The following is a 13,711-nucleotide window of genomic DNA, read 5'->3' as shown; positions in this document are numbered from 1 at the left end:
GAAGAGTTGGAGGAAGAGGAGGCAGAGGAGGAGGAGGAGGAGGAGGAGGAGGAGGAGGAGGAGGAGGAGGAGGAGGAGGAGGAGGAGGAGGAGGAGGAGGAAGAGGAGATGACAGGAATCCGTTGTTCCTTCCCTGCCTGGCTGTAATCCAAGTGGTTGCGAACAAGTCTTTTCGGTTTGAGAGTAAGGGTGGAAAAGCCCCACGAGAGAGAGAGAGAGAGAGAGAGAGAGAGAGAGAGAGAGAGAGAGAGAATCAGTGCAGTAACAAATATTAGAGTGATTGGATATGTTACCTCCAACAAAAAAAAAAAAGATGAAATTACTTGCAATAAATGGTTTGAAATAACGCAAATGAGAGAAATATGAAACGATGCTTTGAGAAAAAAAATAGTAAGCATTGACGCTAGTGAGTGAAAAAAAAATATATGCAACATGCTAATGAAACATGTCGAAAAAACACAAACGAAATTAAGGTAAAAATGAAAAGAAATATGAATGAAAATGAAAGGTTTAAAAAAAGAAAACGTGTGAGATAGATAGATAGATAGATAGAGAGAGAGAGAGAGAGAGAGAGAGAGAGAGAGAGAGAGAGAGAGAGAGAGAGAGAGAGAGAGTGCCGCCGTGGTAAAGTGTAACCATGCATGCTTTGGGGTCCGAGTGGTGTCCCCAAGCGCACCTTTTCGAATCCTGTCCACGGTCCGAGTGTAGGTTGGGCTTCCTCACTCGGGGCAACGATTTCCTAGCGGGTGGGCTTTGAAATAGGAGGTACCACAAAAAGTATCCCCTTTAGCCCTTAAACTCCCGTCAAAACCCCACAAATAAATAGTATGAATATAAGAGCGATAGATAGATAGATAGATAGATAGAGAGAGAGAGAGAGAGAGAGAGAGAGAGAGAGAGAGAGAGACAGAGAGACAGACAGACAGACAGACAGACAGACAGAAGGGGAAGAGTTTGGAAGCGAAAATAGTGTTGAGTACTTTCACCCTCTTTTCCGATACGAGCTATTTGAGGACCCACCCCGCCCTGGTAGAATGTAGCCCAATCCAACCCCCCCACGCCCACCCTCCCACCTACCCACCGACCCACCCATCCAGCGCGGCCGCCTCATTGGAAGAAAGCGTTTCCAGCCCTCATCATCGCCCCTTCCAGCCTATCCATCACCCGACAAGCCCCGAGTCGACCCGAGCCAACCCGAGCCGGCCTGACCCGTGACCCGTGACCCGACTTAACCCGACTTGACCCGACTTGACCTGTCTTTTACCTTTTACGGTTCTTATTCTTGTCTCTAGGTTTTTGTCTCTCTTTTCCGTTTTCTTTCTGTTTTTTTATATCTTTGCTTCTTTTTCCTGTGTTTGTTTTGAGTGTTTTTCTTGTCTGTTTTATGTGTCCTTCTGTTTCTTTATGTTTCTGTTTCTATCTCTCTTTCTCTTTTACTGTCTCTCTATCTCTCTATCTGTCTGTCTGTCTGTCTGTCTGTCTGTCTGTCTGTCTGTCTGTCTCTCTCTCTCTCTCTCTCTCTCTCTCTCTCTCTCTCTCTCTCTCTCTCTCTCTCTCTCTCTCTCTCTCTCTCTCTCTCTCTCTCTCTCTGGTGTTTGTTTTTGTTTGTTGTATTCTTGTTTGATTCTTTTTGTTCATGTTGTCTCCATTTAATTTTCTACATGATATATTTTCTCTTATTGAACGTTTCTTTATTTTTAGTGTTTTGTTTTAATTAATCGTGTCAGTTCTGTAAGTTTTCTTTTCATTACCTTCGTTATGATCTCTTCGTTTTTGTGTTTTTTTTTTTATAAAGTGTTTGATATTTGCTAGTTTTTTTTTTATATATATATTTATTTATTTCTATTTTTCTCATATCTTCCCTTCCATAATATTGTTTCCTTGTTTTTAATTTTTTTTTCATTTTTACGTATTTTTTTAAACTTTTTTTTTCCTCACCTTTTTATTATTAGTTATTGCGTTGCATCTATTTCTTCATAAAAGTCTTAATGTTTTCTCTATTTTTCCTTGTTTAGTAATTCATATATATTTTCGTTAGCCACTTTTTTCTTTTACTTTTTTTGGGCTTCTTAAGTTTTCTCTTGATTATTTTCTTCGCTTTTCTTAATTGGTTCTCTTGACACACACACACACACACACACACACACACACACACACACACACACACACACACACACACACACACACACACACACACACACACACACACACACACACACACACACACACACACACACACAGAAACAGAAATCCCTTCCTTATTTTCTTATCACCCAATCTTTTCCTCTCCCCCTTCCCACCTCCCTATCCACCCTATCACATATTAAACCTCTTGTTTCCGTCCTCCTTTACTCCTCTCCCTCCCTCCCATTATCCTTACCCTTCCCTCTCCATCCCTTGCCTTCACCTCCTTCCCTTATTCCTTTCCTTCCTCCCTCCCTCCCTCCCTTCCTCCATTTAGCTTCAGAGGTCGAGATTTTGATCACTGGCCTGCTCATCTCATCTTCATTATAGGAAAGATTTTTTCAATCTTCTTTTGTCAACCCAAGAGTAAATGAGGAGGAGGAGGAGGAGGAGGAGGAGGAAGAGGAGGAGGAGGAGGAGGAGGAGGAGGAGGAGGAGGAGGAGGAGGAGGAGAGGATGAGGGGAAGAAGGAGGAGAAGGAGGAGGAGGAGATTGAGAGAAGGGAGCAGCGGGAGCCGGAGGAGATTAGAAAAGAAAGAAAGACTATCATTAGAATTTTATAAACGTTTCAGGAAATCAGAGAGAGAGAGAGAGAGAGAGAGAGAGAGAGAGAGAGAGAGAGAGAGAGAGAGAGGCAGGTGACTACACAGACAAGACACAGACAGACAGACAGACAGACGAAAGATATAATTATTCATACCAGCTAGAAGGACGAGGTTGAGGAATACATTACGTGAAGAGAACAAAGGAAGGGGGAATTATAATGAGTATAGCGAGAAATTATCACACGTGGACCTCAAGGCTAAACAGGAAAGATGGAGAGGGAAAGTAATGCTGGTGGAAAGCTCACGAGGTTGCAGGAGAAGTCGACAATAGAAAAAAAAAGAAGGGAAATATGGCACGCAGGAGAATTAATAGAAGTGAAAATGGAGGAGGAGGAAGTATAGGTGGAAAAGGAGGAAGAGAAAGAGCCAAAGGTCAAGAGAGAAGGAGGAGGAGGAGGAGGAGGAGGAGAAACAACCTGCTGGAGTAAAATCTGTAGTATTGCTTGGAAAGAAAAAAAAAAGGAGAATGGAAAAAAAGAAGAAGAATCGGGAAGGGGAAATGGAAAAGAAAAGGAATTGTAAAGATAAGTAAGGAGAATTAAGGAAGAGGAGGAGGAAGAGAAGGAAGAGAAAAAGAAAAGAGAAATCGTATAAAAAATGAAAGAGGGATTGATGAGAAGTGAGAAGACGAAATGGAAGAGGAAGAAGAAGAAGAAGAGGAGGAGGAAGAGGAGGAGGAAAAAGGGGAAGGGAGCGGATGAGGACAAAAAATTTAAGGCATTTTAAAAGTATAAGGAATTTAGAAGAAGGAAATAGGAGAAGGAAGAAGAAGACGATGGGAGTAAAAAGAGGAGAAACAGAATAGAGAAACCATAATAAAGGAATAGGAATCTTGGAAAAAAAAATAAACAAAGGAGGAGAAGTAAGAGAACGGAGATGACAAGGAGAAGGAGGAGGTGGAGGAGGAGGAAGAGGAGGAGGAGAAGAAGGCGGAGGAGGAGAAGGAGAATGATGAAGAGGAAGAGGAGGAGGAGGAGGAGGAGGAGGAGGAGGAGGAGGAGGAGGAGGAGGAGGAGGAGGAGGAGGAGGAGGAGAGGGAGGAGGAAGAAGAAGAAGAAGAAGAAGAAGAAGAAGATGTAGAAGAAGAACAAGAACAAGAACAAGAACAAGAATGAGGAAGAAAAGAAGAGGTAGAAGAAGAAGAAGAAGAAGAAGAAGAAGAAGAAGAAGAAGAAGAAGAAGAAGAAGAAGAAGAAGAAGAGGAGGAGAAGAAAAGAAGAAGGAGAAGAAGAAGAAGAAGAAGAAGAAGAAGAAGAAGAAGAAAAAAAAAGAAGAAGAAGAAGAAAAGAAGAGAAGGAGGAGGAGGAGGAGGAGGAGGAGGAGGAGGAGGAGATTCTTGGGTGCGGCCAGGAGGGAACGGACTAATGCTGAGTTATTGGAGAGTGAGAGAAGGGAAAAAGAAGGAAGGGAAATATAAAAAGAAGTTTTAAGGAGGGTTTATGAAGGCGGGATAATGTTTATCTTTATATTTATATCTCGTCAGCAGGGTTATGTATGTACGTTGAGGAGATTACCAAAGTTATATCAAAGTGGCTTTTGTCTTTGTTGGGGGAGAGAGAGAGAGAGAGAGAGAGAGAGAGAGAGAGAGAGAGAGAGAGAGAGAGAGATAAATAGATAGATAGATAGGTAGATAGATAAACAGACAGATTAAGAGAGAGAGAGAGAGAGAGAGAGAGAGAGAGAGAGTCGCCCGTATTCAGAAACGCAATCTCCTCTCACTTCGACAATCTTCCAAGGCCACAGAAAAAAAGTAGCCGGGTTTTCATGACAGTTTCTCCTTTTAATAAACTAGAAATACTGCCAATGTATCACCAGAAGCGTAAAAATACTCTTAAAAACTCGTGTATTTTCAACTAGAGCCCTTGGAAAGCAGTGATGGTGAGAGAGCAAAGCGTTTCAGAATACGGGCCAGAGAGAGAGAGAGAGAGAGAGAGAGAGAGAGAGAGAGAGGAGAAAGTGCAGACATTCATGTATGTATGCATTCACTCATACATACATACATAAATTGAGGCATAACATACAGACACACACACACACACACACACACACACACACACACACACACACACACACACACACACACACACACACACACACACATAGGCAGGCTTAGAGTTTTGGGGGCTCGTGGGAATCCAATAAGCATCGCGGAGCTTAGTCTAAACATTCCAAGGTACAATAATAGGTTTTCTCTCTTTCTCCTATTGGCCGGACACTCTCAAGTACTCCAGCCTACACGAGCACTAATTCCCGTTACTCATGCTTCTCCCAGTGGCGCCACATGACCCCGTTGTGGCGGCTCATGTAGCTTAGCCAGTGCATTCAATCTTTGTTATTCTTTTACTGACTATGAGGAAAAGAATTGGTGATGGTGTTGTCAGACAGAGAGAGAGAGAGAGAGAGAGAGACTACGGTGACTGCAGTTAGTTGGCAATGAATGAAGTTTCTTGGGCATCTTGTCTCTTTCCTTCTTCATGTTTTGTGTAGCGTTAGATCAAGAGAGGAACATGACAGGGAGTGACGGGAAGGAGAAGGGAATAGGGGAGAGCCGGGGGAGATTGAGTACTATAGTGTCAAGGTTCGATTGGTCTACACAGAATAGTCGTGTGTGTGTGTGTGTGTGTGTGTGTGTGTGTGTGTGTGTGTGTGTGTCATTGGGCTCTCAATTTCGGTCCACACAGGAGGTGAAGGTCAACCATCTGTGGGTCACTGGCCAATCCTTAATTTTCCTAATCAATGAACGTAAAGTCATAATGCATGATTTGCTTGCCTTCGTTCTATTTTTCCTATGTTGGCTGTTCTCGCACTGTCAATATACGTGGCAGTGAACGAGGAATCAATTTCGCACGTGTGGGAAAAAAGAAACAAGAGAATCAGAAAGATAGCGAATATCGGGAGACTCACAGGAAATTCGGACTATGTGGCAACCCTGTCCCTCAGTATTGCTCGGGAAGCCGGGCCGCTAGGACGGGTGGGTGTTGCGTGCTTCTACGCAACGCCTCGCGACTCTACCTCTGTCGCTTCCAGTTTTCAACCTTCCCTTTTCCCGACTCTTCGCTTCCTCCCCGACGCCCTCCCGTGGCCCACAGAGGCGACGCACATTCCTCGACTACAAGGCCTTATAGTGCTTTTTAAAAACTGGTTAATTTCCTCGCTATCTCGGTACGGTTATCGGGAAATGTGTCCGCGATGAGAGAATGACACGAAGCAACACAACTCTTAGGAACCGCCGCGCTGAAAAGTTCCCAGCCCGCCGAGCATTGGCAGCGTGTGATAGCAGGCACCAGACTCTTTTTTTTTACGTGTGTTTCAATTGTTTTTTTGTCACTATTTATATACGCTCGTGTCGTCATAAGAAGTACAGTGTTTGGTGGTGTTGCTATATGTATGGGTGTGTGTGTGCGTGTGTGTATGTGTGTGTGTGTGTGTGTGTGTGTGTGTGTGTGTGTGTGTGTGTGTGTGTGTGTGTGTGTGTGTGTGTGTGTGTGTGTGTGTGTGTGAGAGAGAGAGAGAGAGAGAGAGAGAGAGAGAGAGAGAGAGAGAAAGGGGTGATGTTGATGATTTTTATTATTTTTCACCTCCTCCTCCTCCTCTTCCTTCTCCTCCTCCTCTTCCTTCTCCTCCTCCTCCCTCCTCCTCCTCCTCCTCCTCTTCCTCCTCCTCCTCCTCCTCCTCCTCTTCTTCCTCTTCTACCTCCACACCCGCCTTCTTCGTATATTCATCCCTCCATTTTGCTACTTGTGTTCAATTCACTGCTACACTTCCTCACACTCCCCGCCGGACACACACTGGGAGCGCCGACCGACCTACCCGTGGCTGCTGCTTCACGTAAAAACGACATTAATGAAACTCCTCTAACTTTGCGGAATAAATATCTTGTGCACGTGAAAGAGGAGAACGAATGAGAGGGATCAGGTGCCGCTTCGTCTTTCTTCTTCTTCTTGCTCTTCTTGTTCTTGTTCTTGTTCTTGTTCTTGTTTTTTGTTGTTGTTGTTCTTCTTCTTCTTCGATTTCGTCCTCACTTTTATTCTTCTCCTTTTCCATTTCCTACTTCTGGTTTGTTCTTGTGGTTGTTTACTTTGCTTCTTAATTTCCTTCTTCATCTTCTTCGATTTTGTCCACACTTTCATTCTTTTTTTCCCTCCTCCCGTTCCTTTCCCTACTCCTGATAAGTTTTTGTAGTTATTTATGTTCTTCTTAATCCTTCTTTCAACTTTTTCTTTTCTTATCTTCTCGCTTATATTTTTTTTTCTTCAAATACTTATTTTTCTCACTCTTCTACTCCTACTACTTATACATTACCAAGCACTACTTACACACATGCACCCTTCCTCTGTCTATACGTACAGTACATCACTAACTAACCAGCACCATCACTCCTTACGTATCTTGGTCATGTGTGGAACCTCCGCTTGCGTAACCTTCGTACCTCATACTGTTGGGTCTCTTGTCGCCACTAATCATTTAAAAGCCATGCGTGCGCTGGATTTTCACGTGTGTATGTGTGTGTGTGTGTGTGTATGTGTGTGTGCGTGTGTAGGAGAGAGTGGTGGTGGTTGATTGTGGTCTATGGTGGTTTGTGGTGGTCTATGGTTCAGTCTACACGTTGATAATCCTTTCCTTCGACCTTCCTTGACCTTCATCTTGGATTCCAGTGATGCGATGCTATGCGATGTGATACGATGCGATGCGATGCGATGCGATGCGACCTTGCTCTTGGTGCCTTGAAATAAACTACTACTTTTTTTTTTTTCGTGTGTCCTGACCTGGCGGTGGTGGCGTGGTGACCTCTTCTCAGTCTTGCCACTTTAACTCGTGGGCTTCTGACTTATTCTTCAGTTCACACTTTGCTCTCTCTCTCTCTCTCTCTCTCTCTCTCTCTCTCTCTCTCTCTCTCTCTCTCTCTCTCTCTCTCTCTCTGGTGGTTCAAGTGGTATTTAAAAAGTGATTTCCTCTTGTGAGTCGTACTCCTCCTCACTCCCCTCCTTCTCTCTCTCTCTCTCTCTCTCTCTCTCTCTCTCTCTCTCTCTCTCTCTCTCTCTCTCTCTCTCTCTGTCCTTCCTTTTTTCTATCTCTCTTCGTTTTTGCATCTTTTTTTTTCTTCCTCTACTCGATTGTGTCTTTTATTTATCCCTTCCCTCGTTCCTGTGCCTTCATTCTCTTTCTTTCCTTTCTTTCCTTCTATCTGCGACCTATATTCGTACTGTATCTCTGTTTTTCTCTCTCTTTTCTCTTTTCTTTTTCTCTTTTTCTTCGCTTTTCTTTTGCTTTTCTTGTATTTGTATTTTTTTGTATATTCTTTCCTTTCTTCCTCTCCTTCGTTTTCTCTCTTTTTTTTTTTTTGCATATCTTTATCGCCTTTCTGTATTCAATCCCTTCCTTTTTTTCACTTTTTTATTTATTGAGTTCTCTCTCTCTCTCTCTCTCTCTCTCTCTCTCTCTCTCTCTCTCTCTCTCTCTCTCTCTCTCTCTCTCTCTCTCTCTCTCTCTCTCTCTCTCTCTCTCTCTCTCTCTCTCTCTCTCTCTCTCTCTCTCTCTCTCTCTCTTGCCCAGTACCTGTGCATCCTTTCCCTCTCTTTCATCTCACCTGTCTCTCCCTCTCATTAGCAAAGATCCTTTCACACCTGGACTGTGAAGAGCCTCCGATAATCCGGCGTATCACCAGGTAAGCTAATTAACTCCTTGAGACGTTGTTTACTAATTGAAGGTAATTTTAAAGTTGATTAGCAGTTCATTCTTAGATGGAGGAAAATAATACAGGTGACAAGATGTACTTAGTACAGAGAATGACTTAAATATGAGGTGAAATTAAATAGTGTTCTTAAGTGTCTTTTAAAATATGGGAGAAGAATTAAGGATGATAAGGAGAAAATGGAAGGAGAAATCGTAAAAAGATAAGGAAGGTAGTATAGGTAACAGGATGTGCCTAGTGTAGAGAATAATTTAGATATGGGTGTGAAATTCAAATAGTGTTCTTAAGTGTCTTATAAAATATGGGAGAAGAATTAAGGAGAAGGAGGAGGATAAAAAAGGAGAAGTCGTTAGAAAAAGGAAGATGATATAAGTAACAGGGTGTGCTTAGTGTAAAGAAACACAGAGATGAGGGATGAAATTAAAATAGTGTTCTTAAATATCTTCTGAAATTGGTAAGAAGAATTAAGGAGGAGAAGGAAGAGGAGAAGAAAAAAGGAAGGAGAAATCGTGAAAGAATGGAAGATGATATACGTGGCAGGGTATGCTCATAGTAAAGAACCACAGAGATCAGTGACTGCCGGCGACTAATGACCGTGAGGAACAACAAATGACCTTGAGGAACAAAAATGGCCTTGAGGAACTAGATGACCTTGAGGAACTAAATAACCATGCGTAACAAAAATGACCGTAAGGAACAACAAATGACTGTGAGAAACCGTGGAGAAGGTATGGAAATGGTGTTCTTAGATAAGGTAAAAGCGTGGAGGTGATGAGGTGGGTGTGGTAATGTGTTGATGGATGGCACAGGTAATAGAAGAGATGGAAATATGTGTCGTTATCATAGAAGACGTGCTGTGTTATGTATTTGTAAGTTTATATGGTATGTTACGACCTTTGCCTCAGTGAATACTCAGGAAAGAATATAGAAAAAAAAATGTAAATATAAGAAAAGCAAAAGAAAACAGTACTCTAGTTGAAATGCTCTATACTGTATTCTATTTTCCTGTTAGTCACTTGGTTATGGAGGTGTACGTGTAGTATGTATGGAGATAACCCCTTCAGTAACATGATGCGGTCCCATATTCATTCTAGTTACTATTTCGCGATTTTATACAGCTTTAGAAAATTATGTGGGGGATTAAAGTAGTAAAAACTGTGGCCATTAATCTTTTGACCTCCATAGACGCTTCCTAATGTCAATAAAGTAGTTTAATAGCACACAAATCTCAAGGTAGAAATGCATCTCAGTGCTAAAGGGATTAAAGTAGTGTACATCTGGTATATTTTGTTATTTAAAAATGTCTTGTCAAAATGGTTCTGTTTTTCGTTGGAATTGTTCACCACACTCTATTTAAGGAAAGAAAATGCTCTCGACTATTGATCATTTCTAAGAATATCCACCTCAGCTTTCACCATTTTAATAGAATCATGAAACATCACAAGCTATATCACTAACAACAAAAATGAAAATCATTAGATTCATTAGTAAAAGTTTCATAGAAAGACATTATGAATATTCGTTACCAAACAAGAATGGAAAAATCCAGAACGTTCGTATATGGAATTAGATCTCCGGAAAGCCTTAGAGATGCTTATTGTACTTTCCAGGAGCACGAAGGAAAATACTCTAAGGCCTCACTCGCATCTCTCCTTACAATCCTTCAATCTTTGCTCGTATTTTCTCTATCGGTGCCAATTAAAAAGTGATGGTGTGATGAGCAACGCACGCCGACTGTACGGAAAGAAAACCAAAGAAAACCAAAGAATGAGAGAGAGAGAGAGAGAGAGAGAGAGAGAGAGAGAGAGAGAGAGAGAAAATAAAGTAGTAGCAAGAATGTTACGATGTCTGTCGTTTCCCTCTCTCTCTCTCTCTCTCTCTCTCTCTCTCTCTCTCTCTCTCTCTCTCTCTCTCTCTCTCTCTCTCTGTCTCATGTCTTATGTATAGCCACACAACACACTAACTCCCACCCACCCACCCTCATCCCCCTCCCAAGAACACGCACAAGCAGAGAGAGAGAGAGAGAGAGAGAGAGAGAGAGAGAAAGAGAGGTGAATAATCAACAATATTATATGTAGCATATTACATTTATGGTATATAACTTGATTTCACTCTCTCTCTCTCTCTCTCTCTCTCTCTCTCTCTCTCTCTCTCTCTCTCTCTCTCTCTCTCTCTCTCTCTCTCTCTCTCTCTCTCTCTCTCTCTCTCGGGAAGAATGATTACATAACCGAGAGATACAAGTGAAGGAGGGAGACACAATGAAATACAAACAAAGATCACGAGAGAGAGAGAGAGAGAGAGAGAGAGAGAGAGAGAGAGAGAGAGAGAGAGAGAGAGAGAGAGAGAGAGAGGCAAAGAAAGTAGAAAAACAAAACAAGCTGATCATCGCAAGCATTTAGCTACGGGGAAGACCTGCACGTATACACTCACAAGCGCGCGCACACACACACACACACACACACACACACACACACACACACACACACACACACACACACACACACACACACACACACACACACACACAAACACAGGTATAATCCTTCACCTCTCTTAACCTTGCATGCTTCAATAGTTACTGACCGCCCAAGGGAGCACTGTGATCTTGTTTTCAACGTTCCTTGACCTACTTACGCTGAGAAAAAAAAAGTGTGGCCGTATTAACCCTTCAGTACTGCCACGCATTATTACCTTGAGTTTTGGATGTGATTAGACGATTTTGTAGCCCCTTCAGAACTGGAATGCATTTTTTTCTTTATTTTTGGGTGTGATAAGATGATTTTTTTATCCCCTTCAGTACTGGCACGCATTTTTACCTTGAGTTTTGGGTGTGAGTAGAAGAGTTTATTAATGCCATTAGGAAGGGTCTATGGAGGCTTGGAGGATTAATGGTTAACTCATCACAATTCTATACTGTTCTCTATTAATTTGTGACCTCAAGAATATTCATCAACCTATCTAATTTTAACTAACTAACCACACCCATCAGAACACTAACAGACCAGTCTACCATAACTAAACAACCAAGTAAGGAGGGCAGAAGATTAAAGGCCAGGGTCTTCAGTATTTCAATCACCCCATCATAAGTTTCTCAAGCTGTTTAACCCCTTCAATACTGAGACGCATTTTTACCTTGAGTTTTGGGTGTGACTGGATGATTTTCTTGACATTAGGAAGGGTCTACGGAGGCCAGAAGATTAATGGCCACAGTCTTCACTATTTCAATCCCCCCACATAAGTTTCTGAAGCTGCATAAATCACCAAATTGTAAGCAGAATGAGTATGTAAACGCGGCGTGATACTAAAGATATTAAGTTTCCTACCCCAAGTATCGTCTTTTCCGTGCCATGAGTGTGTCGGTGATTGAGTGACCTTGACTACTGGTGAAACTTTGAGTGGTGATAAGAATGTAGTACTTGTTTTATTCGTTTCTTATTGAATTTATTGATGGGGGATTAAACCGCAATTGGTGAAGAGATTATACTGTTTCTTGACTTCGTTTGTGTATTAGGTTCGTTATGAGGCGTAAAGAAATGAAGGTAATGAAAAAAAAAAAATGTAGTGTCCTATTCAACTTGGGATGAAATATTTTATTGGCCTTGACATGCCCGATAGCACTGGAAGGTTTAATAATGAGGTGGATACAGATAGATTATTCATTCATTGGTCAAATAGTTCTTCGTAGAAATTTGCATGTTTATAAGAGATTTAGCAGGGATAAATAATGTGTGTGTGTGTGTGTGTGTGTGTGTGTGTGTGTGTGTGTGTGTGTGTGTGTGTGTGTGTGTGTGTGTGTGTGTGTGTGTTACTGCCAACAGATTGAATGTAGTCTCGTTTCCTGTGTAAGGCAACTTGGCGAAAAGGCAAAAGCTATCAACCAGTTTGGAATGGTTTCAATCTGTTCCAACACGCTCCAAGTGTCGCGCCTCTCCAGGAATAGAGTGAATACTGTAATGTTTGTTCTATGCAACGTTGTGATAAAGTTTTCGTAGAGTTTTACAGTGAAAAATAGATTGACGCGTACACAGAGAGAGAGAGAGAGAGAGAGAGAGAGAGAGAGAGAGAGAGAGAGATCATATATTTTTCTCTAACCATTGCAGACTCACAACTGACCACTGTTCTCTCACTCACCGGTATGCATAACGTAGGTATACACACAACCATTCATGTATTAGGAATGCACGTCTGTCAAGGCAGCAAGCAGTCAGTGTGTGGCGGCATCAGGTCGTGTGTGTGTGTGTGTGTGTGTGTGTGTGTGTGTGTGTGTGTGTGTGTGTGTGTGTTGGCGTCTCGTTGACATGATGTGTTGCAAGGTCAGAGAATAGGGAATGACGACCATATGGATTTTCTTCTCTATTTCCTATTATTTTTTTTCCTATATTCTTTTCCCGGTGGAGATGACGGCGCCCCTACGTATGCTCTCAGCGACGGGCGGGCAGCTAGAACACATCACCTTAAAGCGTCGCTCATATGTAACTTGCAGCCTTGTCACCGCCTTTGTGATGGTGTTGGGGGGTGAGGAAGTGAGGTAGAGAGAGTCTTATCGCCCCTCAGTGCCTGGCTCTTTCACGTCGTACACGCCTCGCCCATCTCAGATACACTGCTGGTCTTTCTATCTTTTTTTTATCTCACTTTCCCATTGTCATATCTTTTCCATCTGTCTTTATATTTTTTCTCCTTTCCTCCTTGTCTCCGATGTATATTTATCTGTCCTTATGTCTATTTTTCTCTCTCTATTCTCTATTTTTCTCTGTCTATTTTTACTTCGCTTTTGCAATTACTTCCTATATTGATTAGTTGTAGTTCTTTCTGTCTTCTCTGCATTTCCTTCCTTTTTCACTAATTTCTTCCATTCTCCTCTATTTTTTTTCACCTTCCCGTCTCTCCTACTCTTTTCTATTTGTGTGTCTCTTTCTTTCTGTCAGTCTTTGTGAGTCTTTCTATTTCTGTCTGGTTCTTATGCGTCTCGTTCCCTGCGTTTTTTTTCTTACCCTTCCTGTCTTTCTTATTCTGTTCTTTCTGTTAGTATGTATTTGTGAGTCTTTCTGTCTGTCTCTTATCCGCCTCGTTCCCTGCTGCTCTTTACTATAGTTTCCTTCTGTGGCCTTGTGTTTCCTCCTCTATTCATTGCGTTTCTTTCAGTACATGTGGTTTTCGATCCCTGTCGCCCGCCTGTCTTTCTTCTGTTCATTAATGAGTAGCGTTTCCAAGGTGTTTTCTTGACACTCCT

The 13,711-nt window shown here is 42.1% G+C and overlaps 1 protein-coding gene across 2 annotated transcripts in view; it reads left to right on the top strand.

Annotated features, from left to right (window-relative positions):
- Positions 1–5,710: 5,710 nt before the first annotated feature.
- Positions 5,711–13,711, top strand: part of LOC123499812 (head-specific guanylate cyclase-like) — a 68,582-nt gene continuing 60,581 nt past the window's right edge. Inside the window, exon 1 of one of the 2 annotated variants that reach the window (XM_045248304.1) lies at positions 5,711–5,760. The gene's annotated coding sequence lies outside the window, so the exon portion shown is untranslated. The other variant, XM_045248303.1, reaches the window with a different exon arrangement.

This window comes from Portunus trituberculatus, chromosome 50, assembly GCF_017591435.1.
Source record: "Portunus trituberculatus isolate SZX2019 chromosome 50, ASM1759143v1, whole genome shotgun sequence".
In the NCBI taxonomy this organism is placed as follows: Eukaryota; Metazoa; Arthropoda; class Malacostraca; order Decapoda; family Portunidae; genus Portunus; species Portunus trituberculatus.
This window is presented reverse-complemented; position numbering and strand designations above follow the sequence as displayed.